Genomic DNA, 21,001 nt, shown 5'->3' on the forward strand with positions numbered 1-21,001 from the left:
ATGGGGTCAGAGGGTTTGGAGCGCACGCGCACACTTTCCATAGCCGCGTCCAGCTGCGCGGCAACGGCGTCTGACTCCGTCTCCGGTGTAGGCAAGGGTGTACAAGTCCTTGTACGGAGACGTGTCTCGAAAGGGAGACGTGGCAACGGCGTGCGATATCAAGTTCCCATACACGTTAGACACGAGACTAACACCGCAGTACTCGCCGTCCTTGCCGCTTCGAGCAAACTAGTACAGCTCGCTTCAAGCGCATGCGTTCGGCATTGAGCGCGGAGAGATAACACCTGCGGGCGCACGCCGACGGAGCACGACAACCCCCGACTAAGAAATACATTCGCATTTACGACGACGACGACGACGATGGCAGAACTACGAGGTGCGCGCTCACGTGCGCTCGCGCTGGAGGAATGCAGGCGCACGCCGCTCGATGGACGCAAGACAACCCCCGACTAATAAATATTTTTTTGCATTCGCATTTAAAAGAGATAGAAAGGGAGAAGAAGATGATGGTTTACAAGCCACGCAGCATGGACACCATGCACTGGGTGCATCATAGCCGGTCCGAGAGTCCCGCGTCTCTTTAAAAAAAATCTGGGGTCATCTCCACGAACGTGAAACCTGGGGAGGGGTGAAGCATGTAGAGTAGAAGTGTATTCAAAGATTGTCTCTTTTGCCACACGCTGATTGGACGCGTTGGCGCCCTCTCTTGCGTTGAACCGGATTGAAGCATGGCTTTGCTTCGACGGACCATCCGACCCGATCAGGCCTAGCGTCGAGATCCGGTGGGTATATGAGTGTAGCACAAATTATAACCCGTCTACAAACAGCTTCTGATTGTGCTTGACGGTCGCTGAAGCGGACAGGGAGAGTTCCACGAATATTTAAATAATATTTGTTTGTTTTGAACCGATTTTATCCATTATACACTTCCCTTTTAGTACGCGTTACGTCCTATCGCGAGGCATTCGAAAACGAGTGTCCCGGTGTTTTAGTACCGTAACTACATGAGACGACGACGGCATGAGACCCCGACAGCCCGAGCACCTAAGGGGCTTCGTCCCTGAAGGTACAGCAGGGCACGGGACGTTTTTCCCGAATTGAAGAGTGACATTCCGGGAACAACCGGTTTGAAGAGCGTTCGTCGCGAAGCTCCCCCCTTCCCATCTAGCTTCCCCCTTCCGGTCAATGGCAGCCTGTCTGCGGGTACAAAACAGCAGAGGCAGTTTGGGGGCCCGGGCCGTTGGTGACAGCGGTGCAGAACGCACCACATCTTTTATCCTGGTCTTCTCGTCGATGCAATCAACGCATGAGGGTATCCGAAGGCTCGCATGTTTCCGTTAACGCAGACAGGGAAGGGACGGTTCGCTGCTTGTCTGCGTCCTTGACCCTGGGGGCGAAGAACAAGAGAGAGACACTGCAGAGGCGCTAACGCCTGCACGAAATGGCGGTGCTGCTCGACTGCGCTCACACGCTCTTCCTCAGGCGTTGGCCTGTCACTCTGAGAGCTGTAGTTTCCTTCTTTGTTGTGTCCGCAGACGTCAAAAAAAAAAAAAAAGGAGGTGGGAGAGGCTGAAAAAGAATCTCCACGTCGTGCCGTTAGTATTTGAAACTCCGGGGTTAGGCAACTTTCCTTGTCCTCCGTTTCCTGCGCTGTTTCCGCGCGCGTTTAAACCCTTTTCGAACCGGCAGAGTTGCTTACTGTGCGAAAAGGCAACTGCGTTTCGTCGCAGTAAGCTTTAATTTGTCCTTTTGTCTACAGGGTCATAAAAATCGGAGAAATGGCAGAAAACAGGCGTGGCTCGTCGGCGGGGTACTGAGTCCTGATGGGCTGTAGCTGCGCTCGCAACTGTCCCCTTCACCTATAGTTGTAGTCCAAGAGCGGTCAACCTCGGTGATGCATTTTGTTTGAAGAATTTCAGGAAGACGCCTGGCTCTCTTGGTATACCCTTCCCGTCCAGATAACGCCCTGAAAACATGTAGTGCAAATCCTAAGCAAGCTGCAGTCTTGCATGTTATTTTTTTAAAAAAAAGGCGGGATTGCGCGGCAGCGGAAAAGTTCTGAGTCAGCGGCGTTGTTCGATTTAATAGCGTGCTGAAATGAAAATAAATGTGCCCGTCTTCGAGGCTACACATTATTTCCGGTGTCCGCAAAAGTGCGCTGACGACGCAGGACAAGAACTAGGTGGGTAGTGTGGCCTCCTTATGTTCTCATTTTTGTACCCACTTATACCCAGTATTGTACACGTTCCTCTAAAACAGGAACGAAAGCTCGTTCCTCGTCCCTTCCCAATTTTGAAACCAGTTCCCGCTACAAGTTCCTTTATTGCGAAAGGAACGCCTTCCAGTTCCACTTCGAACATTGGAACGTGTCGTTACATTACGTTACATTTCATTTTTTTTAATTAAAATATGGTGCCGGATTCCTGAGGCGAAATAAAATGAGAATTTTAAAACTCACATGGAACTACACATATTATAAGAATATGAACACCGCCGGCAGCAGTTTATCTGGAGATAAAAAGAATCCAAAGAAACGCTCCTGAGACGATTTTTTTTTCAGCCAGCACCGGACTAACTCCAGAAATGTCTAACTGCGATTTTGATGCTCGTCTATTATGTGCTACACGTATGACACTTGCCACTTCGGTCTTACAAATGCGCAGAAAGGTTACTGCGCTTCAGATATATGCAAATAGAAAGTTACTCACATGCAGGAGCGTAATTAAATGTCTTGCATTAGAAACCACGCCGGAAGGAACAATACATAGGTCTTTATTGAACGGTGATTACAGTTTATTAAAAATACTTTGCAGGCCCGTTTGCTGGGAATTTTCTAAGGGGGCTAAAAAGCGAAGCTTTGCGGATCATACAGCACAAATTTGCGAGTAACAAAACACAGCAGAACAAGTAATGGCTGCGAGGTTTGGGTCGGAAGACGATGAAACGAAAGAAAATAAAAGCCAACAGCGTAGTCACACACGAAACCTACGCTCAAGAATTATAAAGTATGCCAAACACAATCAGGGTAGTAGATAAAGGAAACAACCAACAAAAGCCAAGTATGTGGACGCGGCGCACGAATCAGTTGCGGTGGTTTGAAATTTAAGGGAAAAGCACAGGAAATAACACAGAGCCTAATCCTATGCGTAAAAAATATTTACACTGTAAAAATATAGACGGGCTCAAAGTGCGACACTATAAAGTAAAAGAAACAACCACAAATAAATAAAAAGTAATGAGAAAATAAGAAAACTTGTGCCGTAGCACAGAAAGGACAGATCCTTTGGTTCTTCAAGCAGAAAAAAAAATTAAGTAAATAACAAAGTTACAGGACATGAAAGAAGAGAAAACAATTAATGAATGAAAAAATTTGAAAACAATTAGTGGGAAAAAAAATGCCGGAATGCGTTGTCGCAACTAAGTAGAGTCCCTTGTTTGAACTCAGCAAGAGTTGCATCTCGATGTCGGAGTAAGACAGACGAACCCGTTTTTTCGTCAACACTTCGTTGGCAATGCTGCAGAGCTGTTCCACGGAAGTGCTTGAGGGTACTGACGTGTTGTACTTGAAGAAAAGTTGGCTTAGTCCTTCAAAGTTCTTCATCTGCCACAGCGGGTAGTCAACTGGTATACGAGCAGGTGCCGTGATAGCTCATCACATGTGCCTCGGCTGGAAAGCTTTGCTGCCCAAAGGAAAATAAATCCTCGGGCGCGGACGAGGTGGCAAAATCTGCGCTGGATGGCTCGGTCCACGCAGCCAGCTCTGCCTTTATGTCGTTGGTCGCCCTGTATCGCATAGAACTATCTGGGATCCATGATAGCTTAAACCTTGGGATTAAGCAACTGGCGACAACGAGCTCGCGCTTTCCTTTGTGGGGTCCAAACCTGCAATCCCGAAGAATTCCAGGTGACCCGGTGTCCCTGAAATCCCGGTGAACTTTAGAATGACCTCACAGCGAGAGCAACTCGCTCGACAACAACGCACCCGCGGCTCGCTCGCACAAATACGGTAATTGCCCCTGACAATATACGGTGGTTTCACAAGGTACCTGCAACGCCACTCGGACTTAGAAGCCTCTCCCCGACAGGGAACCATTCTATCGGCCAGATGCGCATCCTGGCCTCCCCAGACAAAAAAAAAAAAAAAAAAGAAAGGTGACAGGAATTCTCGTGGCTGCGCTATTCACCCGTCGAACGCGGCGCCGCGTAAGCTCAACCGGCATGAAAACAAGCAAAAGCTCCGACCCGCTGCGTGGTTATTCTTCTGCCTTTGACCTTCGAGGAAGCACGTTCTGCTGAAGGGTGGGCAAATTGGCAGAGAAACACAGTACGACTTGTGAATTCTTGTACTCGAGCCTTGGCATCAAAAACAGCCAATTTCGATTGATGTAACGTTTGCAGAAGGAACGCCGTTCCTGTCGTTCCTTCAAAAACCTAACGAGTTACCGTTACAGTCCCACCGACCCTTAATGGAACGGTGGCGTTCCTCCGTTCCTCCAAGAAGAAACTAGTTCCAGGAACGCCGTTCCTCGGAACGCGGTTCCGTACAACACTGCAGGCTATACCCATCCCAAGACCCAGCAGAACGCAAATTTTGCTCTCAACCAGGCACCCTTACCAATCCATACCATCGTCGGGTGTACTCGAAAACCAGCCATCCCACTTCTCTTCGTCTCCCCTCTTCCCCTCCGCGAGGTCTGGGTGAACCTGAAGACCAGCGCTGACCTGGACGGCCAGCAACTACTGGTCTCCAGGGCAGAGACTGCCAAGTCGTCACTTTGGCTCCTGGACTAAAGAACCCTGTCTACTTCTTCGCTACTTAAATAAAGTTCTTTACTACTGGTGCTACTCGTGTAGTGATAATATTTTAACCTGAGACTTTATATCTCGGCGGCTATGGCGGGCTTCGTATAAATTGCTGCGAAGTCGCTGGAATCCCAGGAATAACTGTTACCTTCCCAGCCCCAAACACGTGAAACCTGTAATTCCGACCGCATTTCGTGGCTGTACTGGTACCTGTGGCTTGCGTATTCAGAGCCCTTAAGGAGGCGCTCCGTAAATATTGGGCACCATTCGCCCATGATTGTTATGGCACAAGTGTCGTGATCGACGTTTTGGCTTAATGACGGGACACTTCTCAAATCCCAATTAAGTCAAAGATACCTTCCAGTAGTTGCCCTTTTCGATGCTGTGTCGTGGGAGGCATACATTACATTCAGAGTCTTTTGATTTAAATTGGGGCTTTTTTTCTCTAGAAAACGTATCATGCACCAACTACTACATCTCTAAAACCGCGTAAACATATAGAAGCAGTTTTTTCTGGTGAGGCGAAAACTATAACCGTTTTATGTGCGCGATTTTGCTTAAGAACCTCTAATGTGGTTCTTCCTTTATGCTATAAACTAACTCATAACATCGGTTTTTCTTGGGTGAGCAACGCCCCAAGTTCAGAAAGTAAAACAGAAGCGAGAAGCTCAGAACGGTTAAGATGATATAGCCTTTATATCTATCGCTTTCAGTATTCCAGTACTTCAAATCTTCGCAAAAAGGCGGGCAGCTTCTACGTTAAAGGTCCTCATTTTCTAGCTCCCCGCCATTTTCGTGTGGCAGAAAAAAAAAAGTGGTGGGGCTATTTGTGAAGTGTTTTTTCTCAGAATGAGGGGGCGGGGGGGGGGGGGGGGGCAGAACGAGCTTTATCCCACCTCTTCCGCATATAATTTCTCAGTTGCGGCCCTGGAACGGCCTATCGCCAGGCTTTATGCGGGCACCGGTTCCCTTCGAAGGCTTCGGACAGACAGCGTTCGGGCAACGCACCCGGACCCTTTGCATTAGGAGTAGTGCCTCGCGAGGCTCTCGATCGTCTAGACCTCGCTCTCCTATAACCACCTGCTTCGGGGTTTTCTTCGGGGGAAACACCAAATAACCTGGCGCTTCAACGTAAGATGGGCCTCATTGCTTCACCATTCCCGATGGCCTCACCTGCCAAAGGCAGAAGGACGAAGGCCTGGTGCTTAGAGAGAGAGAGAGAGAGAGAGAGAGAGAGAGAGAGAGAGAGAGACGAGAGAGAGAGAGGAGAGAGAGAGAGAGAGAGAGAGGAGAGAGAGAGAGAGAGAGAGAGAGAGAGGGAGGTTGGGGGGCGGGGTTGGGGGGGGAAGCAGAGAGGTCTGCTGGTATGCTGTCGTCTACATGCTACTCTGCGGGGATGGGGAGGGTGGAATAGGTGCCCAAAAAGAAAGTCGGCGGAAGAAAGAAAAGAAGGAAATAAAAGAAGTGGAAAAAGTGAAAAAAGAGGGAGGTAGCCTGTGGGTTTGAGACCGAGAGTGTCTCACGTGAAAAGTCTAGATGGTTGCATATTGTGAGGATATTTAATCCTACATCGCCTCAGCGACGCCGATGTCGTGGTTGTAATCAAATAATTCGGCTAGCCCAAATTTTCGCTGAGACAAGGGAGATGGCCACGGCCCAAGAAGTGCTTTCAAAGTTGGGAAACTGGTTGAGGCACTCGATCTTCTTTGCGAGGTCGTTTCTTATTTGACTGTATGCAGGGTACTCCAGTAAGATATGCTGGACTGTTTCCGGTGCGCCGCAGTTATTGTTACAATCAGGGTTCAAGGTTAGGCCAAGGCGACACCGGTTGGTGTTTGTGAGAGCCGTGTTGAGCCGTAATCGATGGAACAAAGTGTCTAGCCAACGGGGAACTTTCTCCGGTAGCCTCATTGCCAAAGAAGGATCTACATGATGCAGGAAGAGGTGCTGATTTTCAGGGAGAGACCAGAAGTTGCTTCTTGCCTTGAAAACAAGCTCCTTTGCAAGTCTCGAATGTGTGAGCGGCGTACTCGACCTCAGCATGCCTGTCCTCACGCAACCCCTCTTTACATCATATTTCGTCCACTAGCCCATTCATTTAATCTATGTTCACGCACACGGATGAGCGACAACACTCATGAGAGGCACACGGATAGACAAAATTTTCCTTTTCCTTTCGTCCTCTCAACCACCACTGCGTCACAGGAAGCAAGTTATCCATACCGCTGAAAGCTGAGACCCAAATCGAAAACCAGCCATCCTCCAGGTGTTCGCAAAAAGAAGACATCTGAACTGGCTGTGCGTAAACTGGGCGAGTGCGTACAGATGAGAGGAAGGACTGCCCAACTGTGAGGAGGAACGCTCCCTTCCTCTGCAAGCGGCGTACACGCGCCACTTCCGAGCAGTGGCGGCGCCCTTCGGCGGCCGGCGGCCGAAAAGCGCAGTTCCCCTGCCGTGACGCGAGCGTAACGTCAGGTGCCCGCTGTTCCAATGGTGGCCGCTGGACAGAAGGCAACATGTTGCGCAACCGGCTGCTGCGCACACGCCGGAGACGCCACGGCGCCCCAGAGCTGACGCGCGCACTTTCGGACGCTTCGACGACGGCCGCTGCCCCCGACAGAGCGCGACGCGCACCTTGACAGTGCACCAAACGGTAAGCTGCAATGGCACACGCCACGCGGCCGGAATGGTCGGGCTTCCGCCAGCGGCACTTTTACTGGCGGCAGCTCCGCTAAACGTCTTTATTTTTTTCTAGTAGCACACCAGTGAAATTCCGGCATGGTAACTCCGGATATAGTAAAACCCAGCTATGGCAAGTGACAGGGCCGGTTCCCATCAAATTCCTATGATTCGCCTATTATTGAACTATACCCCAATCTATTAAACGGCGAAAACAGCCGAACTAATAATGTATACACACCGCAACTTCGGGGCGATGGCTTTAGCATCGGTGCTACTGATGATGGCTCGCGATTTTATGCGGCGGGCATCTGGAGAAACGTCTACTTCTTGTAGACGTCGCTTAACGCCGGCACAGTTAAGGTCACCTTAAAACTATGTCAGATGTCAGGTTTAGAGGAGTTGAAGTAACAGAAAAAGAGTGCCTGAATATGCCCCATCGAAACGCAAATTTGTATTGCCTTTGATTCCCTAGGAGAGCCCTAAATGCTGTCGTTGCTGACAAAAAAAAAAAGCATCATGTGTGATTTACCCGCCTGAAAAGAAGAATTTTAAGCGGAGATACAAGACACGTGCTTGCATATATATATAACTTATGTAATGTCTTTTTACGGCTGCATACCTTGTTTTGATAATAATCCTTTGAATAAACTTCCAAGAAATTTTGAAGGCAGAAAAAAATGTGCTTTGAGTGACACTACTTGTCCTAAATGTCCGGTTGTAGTAAACGTATACTGCTTGGTTCCGTCTGGTTTGTTATAACGGGATTGCGCTCTGCGATCTATGCTTATTCCAAGAGAGAGGGGGGGGGGGGAATTATGTCCTAAAGTTCATCGCGACGCATCGCCATTGTGTGACTCGCTCCTCTCTGACGAGTGGATGGAATGACGAGTGGCATCTTCTTCATCCCGATCCTCATTTGCGACAGAGCACACTGACTGGCCATCGTACTCTCGGAGCCCAATTCCCCTGCACTCGAGTGGCGTGACAGCTACTGCTCACTCGCGTGCGGATCCGAATTGCGTACAAGTAGCTACGACTACACTAACCACTTTCCATCATAGTCAGTATGACATTCTGAAGGGTGAAGCATGGTCACACCCAGCAAGGTCATGGTGGAGCTGGGATATACGTTGAGCCCACTTCCTGATCTTTTATGTACTTAAAATACGCCCAGCGCACACTTTATGCTTCTGAGACGCCATCCCCTACCCCTTCACCCGACAACATATTCCATAGCCAAACCGAACCAACAAAATCGAGCGCTGTTTCCGTATGGACCAGCTTTTACGCGGTTCTCAGAGCTCTCCTTTATGGAGGTCTGCTAAATGTACTATTTGACCAGTCGTTGTTTAAAGTTAAGGCCACAAAAATGACCACCGAGTCGAAAATATTGCATGTATCAGTTCTCCCGAAACAAGGGGAAAGACATCAGAGAAGAATGTCATGCATGGACGGGGCTCCGGTACGGAGGAGGAGGCCTGCCGGCGTCACGCCTGGGGAGCTCTCAGGTTCCGTTCAGCATTTTTACCCTCTTTCATGCGTGCCGTCGCGACATCCAGCCTTTTTGCCGACGTGTCGGGTGTTACCGCCGAACCATTATTACTATTATTTTTTTGTCTCCGCCCGCAGCACATGCAGTCCTTCGTTTTTCTTGTTCTTTTTTTTTTTTTTTTTTTTGTACGCAAGCACTTTTTGGTGGACTCAACGAGGAAACCGGTCTGGCCGTTTGTAGCGCTCAATCTTTCGCACTGTTTTCGCGTAATAAAGAAAATGCCCTTACTAAGGGCACCAGAGCTTTCAGATTTTCAATAAACCCGTTTTTACAGCGCCCTATGAAAATGTCTTCCCAGCAATGCATTTGTTTAGATAGTAAAGCTGACTTTAAAAAGGCTAAGGTCATAGTGCTATTTAGTAAAAAGCCCTAGGACCTCCATACCTCGATATCAGCCTACTTATGTTATCCCTAAAAAAAAAAATACTTCCTAGTCATGCACGTCTGTTTAGTAGTGAAACCTACTTTAAATGTTTTCAGTGTATAGCGCTTCATAGGGACACATGCGGTCTTATAGAGGTTTTTAATAATAATAAAAAAAACCTTGAACCTTCATGCTTGAAATCAGAATGCTTGCCCTGCCCCTGGAGAAATTCCTTCCAAGAACTGTACATGTTTGTAGTAGTGAAGCCTACTTTAAAAGCGTCCGGTGTAAGGTTGAGCGGTATATACGATTACGAATTATCCGACAATTCCAAGTTGGGAGCTTCTGCTGTTTTGTTTGGTTTTTTTACTCGTCTAGTTTTATTCGTATGCACTACGCCCGGTAGGAGGAAGCAAGTCCTGCTCCCGTGACGAATGTGCGGGGCTTGAACAGTTAGCATGCGTTTGCAAAAAAAAAAAAAAAAAAAAAAAAAGTCCTACAGTGATACATTTACTTCAACGCTGAAAGCACTGAGAAAAAAAATGACTCCATATTTCCCGCTCCTTGTCCAACCACGTGTGAGGAGCGGGCTCAAGATCTCTCTCACTTCATTCCACCCCTCAACAATAGCCGAAGTGGGATTAGAAGGTGAAAATGTTTTATTCTCAGAAGATTGTTTCACAGACGTTGCATATTTTAGGCCCCAAGAACTACTGTTATGCACATTAAAATAATTTAAAACACATATTTCTTCGCACCTTTGCCATTAGTGGGTATATTCTTTTTTTTCTTTATGACACTAATAATAATATTGTAGCTTGACTGGCTTCCAGGACCGCGGTGGTTTGACCGCAGTATCTGAGAAAAAAGAAATGTGCAGTGAGTTATGGGACCTTACAAAAGTTTTCGCTGTAAGTGGCTTTAGGGTGTGTTGGTGGGTATTCAGAAATAACTTTAAAACCGGCGCTTGTGTGTGTCACGCCTTACTTTTGTCCCATGTGCAGCTTTCCCGCTCATGGCAGTCCTTTCAACAGCGATTACTTTGCAGGTATTTAGCGTAATTGAAAGTTATTTTGCGCTGCTAATATTGGGGGTGAAATCGTGCTGTGCGCACAGTTTCAAGCCTTGCACGCTTTGCGGCTAGGTTCCTGAGCCATGGAAACTATCCCATAGAAATGCATGGGGAGTAAGATTTGACAGCGAATTGCACATAAAATATTCATAATCCTGCAATATTCTTCTAGTTTTTTCATCTCCACGTTGACTTCTTGCTTTGTGCCAAATATCACTTTCCTGAAGTGGTTTTCTTAGGTTCCTGAGAGGTCGGAATTTTGAGCGAGAAAGCTAAGTATGCTCATCCCAGTTGCTCTAAGTTTCAGTTACCGTATTTACCCGATTCTAACGCGCACTTTTTTTCCGAAAAAATAGGCCGAAAAATCGCATGCGCGTTAGAATCGGATACAAAACCGAAACTGCCGAAACAGCGGAAATTTCGTCCGGCCCATCGCCATCGCCATCTCAAGATGGCGCCAAAGCTTTTAGCAACGATTTTTCGGACGCAGCAAGCCTAGGCGCCTAGGCTTTTCTATCGGCGTTCACAGAAATCGTCAAATCGTTTCACTTGCGCTCTTGATAACAGCAATGGCAGCAGCGGCTCCCACGCGTTCAAAACGAGCGGTCGGCTGAAGCGTGCACCTCTGGAGAAGCTGCGAGGGCGTGCGAGGCGTGGGCCACGATCCCATAGACAATGGTTGAACGTTCGTTCAGAAGTGTGGCATCGCGAACGCGCTTGAAGGCACCGAGGCTGAGATGTTGTGGTCAGCGGAGAGCGACGAGGAGTGAGATGAGTGAGATTATTTCGGGAAATAAATCGCCTGTTTCTCTCGCATTAGTTTGTCTGGGTCACAAATCCCGTGCGCGTTACAATCGGAGGGGCAAGTTTTTTCGTTTTTTTTTGCCAGGAAAATCGGGTGCGCGTTAGAATCGGGGGCGCGTTAGAATCGGGTAAATACGGTAATTTACGCTGTATAGTTTCACTACTAACACGAACACATGATGATGATGATGATGATGATGATGGTGGTGGTGGTGGTGGTGGTGGTGGTGGTGGTGGTGGTGGTGGTGGTGGTGGTGGTGATGTGGTCTTACGCCTTGTATCTGTGGGCTCCAAGAGTTTTCTCTCATTTAACACCATCTGGGGGGATCACAGCGAAGAGGCAACCGGAAAAATTCCAGACACGAGAACCAAAACAAAAAAAAAAAGGAAAAATGGGCCACATGGGTTGAGCAGAGTGTCCGCGATGCCCGAGAAGTCCTCGGGAGGCGATTTAGGACCATTCAGCTCCGACGAACAGGGAGACTCAGAAATGTACGTGGCTTTGTGAAAACGTACTAGAACCTGTATCAAGGATACTCGAAACAGCAAGCTGGTGATGAATGCGGGCTCGTATATTCATAGCACATAGGAATCACAGGTGCAGAAAAGGGGCACAGTGAACAGCTGGTTTAACGTACACATGCGCACTACGTGTCACGCATCGTACGCACAAAGTTGGCAACCAAACCCGTACAGGACAGGCGTACACCCTCAAGGTACGTTCAGCTAATATGATTGCTTTCACGCGTAATATCTACTCGTAGGTGCGCGATACCCTTCTTCGAGCTGCTAATATACTGAAAGCTGCAGTTTGCTGTTCGCTGTTTGTCAGGGTATTCCAGTCGCGCGTTTTTTTTAAATGTGGCACGTATCACAGTTTGTCCCATATAAGCTGTATAGTTCGTGCACTGCAGTTTAACCCGTGCGCATTTTGCCCCTTGGATCGAAGCGAGGAAGCTGCAGCTTAAACCAACGGGTCACGGTGCGACAAAAGCCACGCGAAGTCGTCGGAAGGGAATTATGCTTCATGAAGCCATCGCCGTTTCGTATCTATAGCCCCTATGTATACCGTTAGCGAGCCCGTGAAGCAAACAAAAAGAAAGTTTCGCCAGTGCTTTTTTTCAACTTATTTTTTTAAAAAAGGGTCACTAGATGCATCCGGTAAGCAGTGAAGACGAAGAAAACTACTTCAGGATGCAGGAATAGAACGGAAAAACCCCATGGAGGAAAAAAAAAGAGTTCGTAGAAGCGAATATAATGACGTGAGCTTTCCTGCGCGAACTGTGCTACTTCCGCTACGTAAATTGCCTTGTTTATCGTTTGCCCGTCGCATACGTCTTTCGACAGCAACATCAGTTGATGTGTGAAATTTTACTGCGTTCCTCGCTATTTTGTTCCTGTTTTCGCGTAGGGCACCCGCCTCGTACCCGCTTCTTCTTCTGCATTTGTATACCCGCCTTCTGCTCCGTCACATAAACACGCTCCTTCGGTCTTCAACCTGTTTCACTTTGCGATGGCGAACCTATACAAATAGTCATTATTTCACTGGTGTGTGCGCGCGCGCGCGCGTGTGTGTGTGGTAGAGATAGCGGCGCCTCCATAGTTCGGTTTGATAGTACCACTGGAATGGTAATAAGTAGTTACACACTCATAGCTCTCACACTAAACTTTTTACACCCTTTTTGGCCCAAAAGGGTGTAAAAATCTTGTTCCATGGCGCACACCTTTCGAAGGTGTTTTGGCTAAAAAAGGGTGTAATTATGAAAAACGGTGTCCTTGAGAACACCCTAAAATAAGGGTGTGGGCAGCGCAGCTATATGCGTGACAAATGTGGATCGGCTGAGCGCGCAGCATGACATAGAGACACATTCAACAGGCACAAGTCACACTTGGATTACAAATGAAGTGAGAGAGAAAACCAACGGGATGCTTGGGGAGAGCGAGTGCTACTTCTTTTCTTGCTTGTATAGAAGTCCTCGGATAGAGTCGGTGAGTTGGCCGCAAAAAATCAGATATTTTAGCGTTAATTCTGGAATTATGCATTTTAATGTGAGCATATACAAGTCAGCATGCGGATTTGCAAAAACTTTTTATGAGGTAGTTGTTATGTTCAGTAAGTCATAAAATTTTATTAAAGACTCAAACACCTATTTTACACTATTTCAACACCCACCAACAAGGGTGTTCGTTATTTCGACACCCTTTTTCCCACAAGGGTGTAAAGCTACAAATTAGGGTGTTGTAAACTAAGAAAAAGGGCGTGAAACACCACCAACTAAGAAAAAGGGTCTAAAAGACCTTTAACTGCGGAGGCATTTTATACCCGTTTACACGGGTGGACTAAACGTTTTCTACATGTGGAGGGATGTTTTGTACCTTGTTTAAGGTACAAAACAAAGGACACACTGGAACAGCCTTGTAAAATCCGACTAAACGGCCTCACCCCTCAGCACATAGCCTAGCCTAGCAAAAACATCGCAAAACCTAACAAAACCTAACAAAACTTAGCAAAGTCTAGCAAAACGCAGCAAAACTTGGCAACACCCGAAGCAACACCCGAAGCAACACCCAACACTTTTTAGGTCGACCCCCAGCTCCGCTGTTTTTCTTTTTTTTTTTTTCCAACTGAACACCTACTTCACACATTTTCAACCCCCTACAGAAAATCAAGGGCGTTGCAGCCGGTCAAGACTCTTTTCGCAACACAAAAAGAGTGCAAATGAGCTACAAATTGGGGTATTAGGGTGCTGGAACGTAACAAAAGGGCGTAATGACTTTCCAACACCCTTATTCTACTTATACTACACCATTTTTGGAAATAAGGGCGTAAAAGAAGCTTAGTGCGTATATATAGTCTTTTTAATTGTAAAAGTTCGCATTGGCGCACCGTATATATGGAAACGAGTGATCATTGGAGACGAACATTTTTTTTTTTTGCTTTTGAACTTTTCTCACGAGCTGGGGAGGAGGTCATGAGGGGATGTGTTGTACTTCGCAGTGCAATTATACATGCATGCATGGCCTTAATCAATCAACAGCTGAACGCCTTTTTCACACCCTTTCAACACCCTACCAAAACAAAGGGCGATGACGAAGTTGGTCAAAACCCTTTTTTCCACACAAAAAGGGTGTAGAGCTAGGAATAAGGGTGTTGAGATTCAAGAAAAAGGGTGCAATGGCCTCCAAACACCCTTCTTCTACTTATGCTACACCCTTATTTTACCCAAAAACAGTGTAAAAAAGTTTAGTGTGTTTTTATTCGTCCCGTTATTACGTCACTACTGACATCGCGTAAGGCAAAATTTCAATGTTTTAGATGCGAAGCATATCATGCTCGGGGCTGTGTCCCTCCCTCCCTTGTTGTTGTCCGCCGTCCGCACTCTACTGCGCATGCGTGTCTCTTCAGCCCTGTCAGCGTTCGGGCTGACGTCAGCGCAGTCCACTATAAAAAAAGAAATAGTTAGGTGGCGCCCGGTTTCGATACGTGGTACGTGGCGCTCTTCCCACTGTGCTACAAACCGAGACGGGAGCATGTGCTACGAACGCGCCTTATGTCCTTCACTCATTCAAACTACGTCAAGAAACTATTGATACAACGAAGGCACGCGAACCTGAATGTCAACGGAAACGACGAACTGAAAACTTTAGAGGAGGATGTTGAATTTCCTGCGGGAAAGACGTGGCGGGAAGCGCCATGCGCCTTACAGCTCAACCAGAGAGAAGAGGGCGGGGAGCGGGGTAGGAGCGTGAGCACGCAATAAAGAAAGACGAGAACGGTTCGATCAGGTAACGCGGGTGTCGGTCTCTTCGCTGTCTCTACATTTCTCTACATTTATCTGTCTCTACATGGGGTTCACTCTACGTTCCCATTCGTTCTCCGATAAATGAAACAACATAACGGCAACACAATAGAACCTACACGGAACCCCCATGATGCTTCGCATCCTCCTCATGGTTCCCCACGGGAAGATGGTGTAATTTTATTTCTATGTTTCTCATTTTTGTAGGTGAAAATAACGTACTCCGAGGCCCGAATGGAGTTGAGCGAGTTACCAATGTCTAGTTCTTTCAAGTAACACAATGTTGTAATTTGTCTTTATGGTCACTTTAATTAATGCACCAAACCAGGAGAATAAGGAGACGCTGCTGTGAAAATAGCGCCTTCGCTATCAAGCTGCATTCCACATTAAGAGGAAATGCTACTTGCATCCTTATAGCGTAAACAATATACAAAAATTGGCTGCGTATTTGCTTGCTTCGTTGCAAATGTCGTCGAAAGACGGTTGCCTTCTGCCGCCCCTGAAACATTAATTCCTCTCTCTCTCTCTCTCTCTCTCTCTCTCTCTCTCTCTCTCTCTCTCTCTCTCTCTCTCTCTCTCTCTCTCTCTCTCTCTCTCTCTCTCTCTCTCTCTCTCTCTCTCTCTCTCTCTCACACACACACACACACACACACACACAAACGCACGCACGCACGCACGCCCGCACGCGTCCCTGCGACGTTACAGGGCTCCGACGAGAAAGGGGCTGGTCAGTTTTGGTAGTTTATCCCTTGTCGGGAAGGCGCGAAAGAGTTTTGTTTTTAGAAGTTTGCGTTGAATTGACATCATCGTTGTAGGGTCGAGATTGGCATAGTACGGCTTGTTGAGGGCTTGTTTTCGTGAAAAAGTACCTTAGCCCCCTTACCTCGCTGGACAAGGGGGAGGGAAACTTTGTCTGGTGATGTATGTTGAATTTTCGTCTCTTTAGGAGGGGGGGGGGGGTATAAAAGAGGAAGACGAACACAAAGGGGCGATAACCACACGATGCGTAGCCGGCCGGTTGACAGCGGTGATGAGCCATGTATAATTTGCACGATGATGACATGAAGGCATGCTCCCCTTCAAAGGCACCGTATGCCCCGCCGAGTCGTTCGGACGTAGGCGCTTGCAGGCACCGACACACTGTGCTACCACTTCTCGAGCGTGCGTGCCTTTAGACGGTGTACGGGCACTTCCTGCTGCTCCGTCACTCACGCGATGGCCATCGGGTAAACGCGAGGGCCATTTCGCGTGCTGCACTCGCGTTCTTAGCGGAACGGTACGAAAGAGCAAGAGGAAGCGCGTGCACGGCGGCGGAGGGTGGCTGCTCTTCGGGTCGTGTTTCGTGCTAGCGGGCGCCTCCAAGCCGCGAGCGTGCGTGCACAAATATGTGCATTGCAGTGCGCTCTCCCTTGTGTACGCCTACGCTGCCATGGCACGCGCAGCTTTCCCGCAAGGTCACCCCGTGCGACAGCTAAAGACGGCGCGCAGCTCCGCCGCGGCAGCGCCCATCGTTCTCGCCGTTTGCCTCATGCCAGGCAGGCGCTTGCCACGGCGAACACTACAATCCAACCAGCTGGATTTCGCCGTATTGACAGCTGTAAAATTTTTATTGCCGCGGATGATGAAAAGCGCATGAAAAATTTCATCCAAGAGCTAGCAAGTACGATTCCTACGTGTCTGAGGAATGCGGCTACGCGCAAGACAGCACTGTCAAAGGCCGCTGTATTCGTCAAGCAAACGAGTGTCTTGCGACGTTGCATTCGGGTTTTTAACGATTTTCATTTCACTTTATCCCCCATCGACTTGTAAATGTTAGTGCCAGTGCTTGAAGCAAGAGTCTGTTGGAGAGTGCTGTTCTGGGCCTGTTGGTAGGACGTGGCAAAGAAAGGAAGCGCTTACACTACAAGGGACAAGAGAGTATAGACGCACACAAGGCGCTAATGCGACGTAATGAAGTAGTGTCTCGTGTGAGTCTACGCGCGTATCCTTGTGTTAGCGTTTCCTTTCTCCGCGAAGTCCGTCGGACTAATATTAAAAAATCATCACCCCTCCGTCAAACGACAATGGTTGAACGCGAAGCTTTTTCGTGACGGATTCTTTGGTTGCCGTCTTAGTTTTCCAAGCCGCTCGGGCCATGTGGAAATGGAGCAATCGGATAGACACCGGCTTCATATATTGCGAGGGACCAAGGTTCGATTCCGGCGACGGGAAGCGTTTTTTTCTTTCACTTCGGCGTTTACGCGTTACAGGCGCTATCAGTGAAAACACTTAAGCTTCGCTTTAAAAGTCGCCGAAAAGTAAGCGTTATACGCACGCTGGTTTGTTCTTCCATCTCCATTGATTGATTGTATACGGTTTAACGCACCGACGCAACGCAGGCGATGAGGCGCGCCGTAGTGGAGGGCTCCGGATTAATTTTGACCACCTGGGGAAATCCGTACACACGGGCGTTTTCGCTTCGCCTCCATCAGGAAAGCGGCCGTTGCGGCCGGGACTCGAACTCGCGTCCTCGTGCTCAGTAGCAAACGCCTTAGCCACTGAGCCACCGCGGCGGGTCTCCTCCATCTCCAGTGCTTATGATCCAACACATGCCGTTTAAAGAACGCGCTTACGTTATGATCCATCTGACTTGACAAATTGAGAGTTCGTATGAACAAGAATGTCAGGAAGAAAGGTGTTTACTACGCGCCTTAATAACCCTTATGGGGCGGCTACTGTATTTTTCGCGCTACGGTATGTATCTCCGCATGCACACTGCACTAAAATGAAATATGTTCTTATTTATCGCAGTTCCTTTATTTTTCCAGGTGTGTGCGCGAGCGAAATTTTTTTTTTCTGCTTATCGCACAACACACAGACGATCAACATGCGCCAGGACAGGTGGTAAGGGCCGTGATCGAATGCTATTTTCCTCTTTTGCATAAACCACTGGCAGCGATGACTTCCTTGGAGTGACATGCCGATATATAGCACTGATCAACAAATATAGTTCTCACCCAGTGGTCAGTTGCAGGCAGTGATAGAAATCTGCGAAGGCTCGGGAAAAAATCTGCATGTTGCTGATCCAGCACGAGAAGAGAATTCAGCGTTGCTTGTAGTCGTCAACAAAATGCTCGCTCATTTCCTCTGCTCGAAATGGCTCACAGGACTGCCAGACACAAAATGGACCACCTATGAAACGGCCAATACAGAAAATAGAGTGGCAGTTTGTAACGGGCGTCCCTCTCCAGCTATCAGAAGCGTTTCGCAGTAAGGTGGGAAAATCGTAGGCACCGATGACGGAGATCTTGGGCCCGTCGATAGTTTATCAACAACAAAGTGAGCAGCTGCATATCCTTGTCCACTTCGCCAGCTGCCATTCAACACCCACTGCGCATCCATTGTGCTCACTGTTAAAGTCAAAAGAACTTTGTTTCGGACACTGCAGTATTTGCACAGTCGCGACGCAGCACTTCGTGTGCGACGTAATGAAGTTACCGTCGGTGCGTAACAACTACCCCGGCGTTGTCTGCTCGACCTGCTGCCGCGTAGTTCGGGGTCTCTGAACTGCGTGCAGCAAAAGGTTGCTTCGTTAACCTTCGTGGCTCTGATCTCTCTCTCTCTCTCTCTCTCTCTCTCTCTCTCTCTCTCTCTCTCTCTCTCTCTCTCTCTCTCTCTCTCTCTCTCTCTCTCTCTCTCTCTCCTTTGTCTGGCTGTGTTTGCACCTCAGGTGAAACGGTTCCCTAATGACCTTGGTGGTGGGCTGCTCCGGCGGATATATATCCAACCGGAAACACGCGTCTTTTCGTCTGCTTTTCTGTTTAACACCATAGATAAACAGAAAAGCAGGCGAAAAATAAGCATATACTTGAAATATTTTTTAAGGCGAGACCATAGATGGCTCACTGAGCGAGAGAAGCGGCGTCCGGCGTCTGTAACAGAAAAGCGGCTTCTTGAAATGCGTCCAATTGCAGGAAGCGTTTAATATCACGGGGCATTGTACGCCGCGAGCTTGAGCGAAAAAGTCGGCGTCCGCCATTGACGTCTTTAAAGGGACACTAAAGGCTGAATGAAATTTTGTGGTAACTGAAAGATCGTACGTTTCGTAGCACTCCCCAGCTTTTGTTTGACGAGCAACGATGCGTTATTTCCTGAGGAATTCGACGCCCCAACGTGGCATGAAATACACAAACGCTTCCCGCAGCTGTCTCGAGTAGTCTTCGTGGCCGAACTTCGGAACGGCTCCGCCCGGCCCAAACATAACGAGGGTAGAGCTGTGCGCGAACGATGTACGGATTATCTATCAACAGCGGCTCGCAGCGAGCGGGAGAGCACAAGTTCGGATCGGTCGGATAACCCCCTGCAGTGAGTACCCTAACCTTTCACTAGCGATATAAGGTTCGAACCATTAGCGGGCACGCCTTACCGACAGCAACATCCGCGCGCGGAGAACGGATTAGAAGCTCAGGCGAATCGGGTTGTTTAAACACCTGCAGTGCATCTTGTCCCTTTGTCGCTTCCTGCCGGAGGTGTTGCTTCCAGAAGCTCGGGTGTTCACCGTGGTAGGATTTTGACTTCGCTAATTTCGCACCAATACTTTTTTTAGAATGAAACTGAAAGCATGATGGCAGACGAGCGTGAGGGAAGCAGCCTGTCTCGCAGTGCATAAAATCTGTTGTCTGCGTTTTTAAAATTATGTCAGCTCACGGAAAGCTTTGATTTACATTTATTTCACATGTTCAACCACTTCGGAGCTGTTTATTCTAGGAAAAACAATAGTATAAATGCTCCTCCAAAGAGCTCTCGCCGTGCACAAATATTGTGACGTCACTAAACGTAGTATCCGAAAGCGTGCGGGGCGTCGGCACCCGCTCTCACGTTTCTGGCATTTTCTGCCTTATTAAACAACTGCGAGTTGCGAGAATGGTGAATTTGGATTTCCCCGGCACCTTAATCGATCGATACCGGCCAACTTGTTTACAACCCTTTAGTGTCTCTTTAAAGGAGCCATGAAGAGAAAACACAAGTTTGGTTCATTCGAAAGATTGCCTCGTTAGAACCATAACGACACCACTTATAACGCAAACTTCGCTCAAATAAGCTACATAATTAGGAAAAACGGGAATGGTCATGCGACCCACCAGCTCATTTCCCGCAACAGAACCTATGCCGTCACATGGGCTAAGCTCTGCGATTGGCGGAGGCCGGCAAAAGCAAACGCATGTTAGGCAGGGCTTACAGTTTGCATAACGAGCTAAATGCCCGTGAAACATACTGCACATTCTTTTTATGACAAAGAACGGTGGAGTAAACGGTTGAAGTTCCGAACGAACACGCAAGCGTGTGCGCCAATGCGTACGAAACAACCGCCTGGCCGAGCTCGACATCTCGCCGTCGCGCAGACGAATTTTCGGGTTCGAGGCGCTCTGACCTTGGAGGAAAAATGCCGTAAACACCGCGCATTGACGCTCGTATCTTTCTGGTCGAAGCAGAGAGCTCGCGCGAACGGCTTTCCATACACGACACCGGCCAACTGGCATAAGCGATACTGCTACTGAAGTTGAACTATTATTAACCGTAATAAAAATACGGCACATACGTACCAGTCTGTATTCGTCCGTGGCGACGGCGCTGACGAGGCAGCGGTGCCGACGGCAGGGCGTTCGTCTGTTGTGGCTATCGCGGAATGGTCGCTTTCCCGTCCACCGCGTATCCCACAACTCTTGCCGCTCGTGCACTTAGAAGCGTTGAGCGTTCAAGTGGTGTGAGGTTGTTAAATGCAAGCCCGAGCTCCTCGGCGAGAGTTTTGTTCTCCGGATCAGGCGATTCCATGACTAGGGCTGCGGGTGCACTAGGTTTTACTAGCATTTTTAAAATGGCCGCCGTCTCGGTCGACTCCCGCGTGTGGGTGCTATATGGAGTCGACATACTAAGTATCTGTTTCA

General features: G+C 48.3%; 1 protein-coding gene across 1 annotated transcript in view; it reads left to right on the forward strand.

Moving 5' to 3' along the window:
* The first annotated feature begins 7,228 nt into the window (after nt 1–7,228).
* The window catches only part of LOC144155318 (uncharacterized), a 41,757-nt gene continuing 27,984 nt past the window's right edge, over nt 7,229–21,001 (forward strand). Inside the window, exon 1 of the mRNA XM_077686666.1 lies at nt 7,229–7,456. The gene's annotated coding sequence lies outside the window, so the exon portion shown is untranslated. The remainder of the gene's footprint in view (nt 7,457–21,001) is intronic.

The sequence above is a fragment of the Haemaphysalis longicornis genome, unplaced genomic scaffold (genome assembly GCF_048455015.1).
Source record: "Haemaphysalis longicornis isolate Haplotype H1 unplaced genomic scaffold, Haemaphysalis longicornis Haplotype H1 scaffold_1, whole genome shotgun sequence".
Classification (NCBI taxonomy): domain Eukaryota; kingdom Metazoa; phylum Arthropoda; class Arachnida; order Ixodida; family Ixodidae; genus Haemaphysalis; species Haemaphysalis longicornis.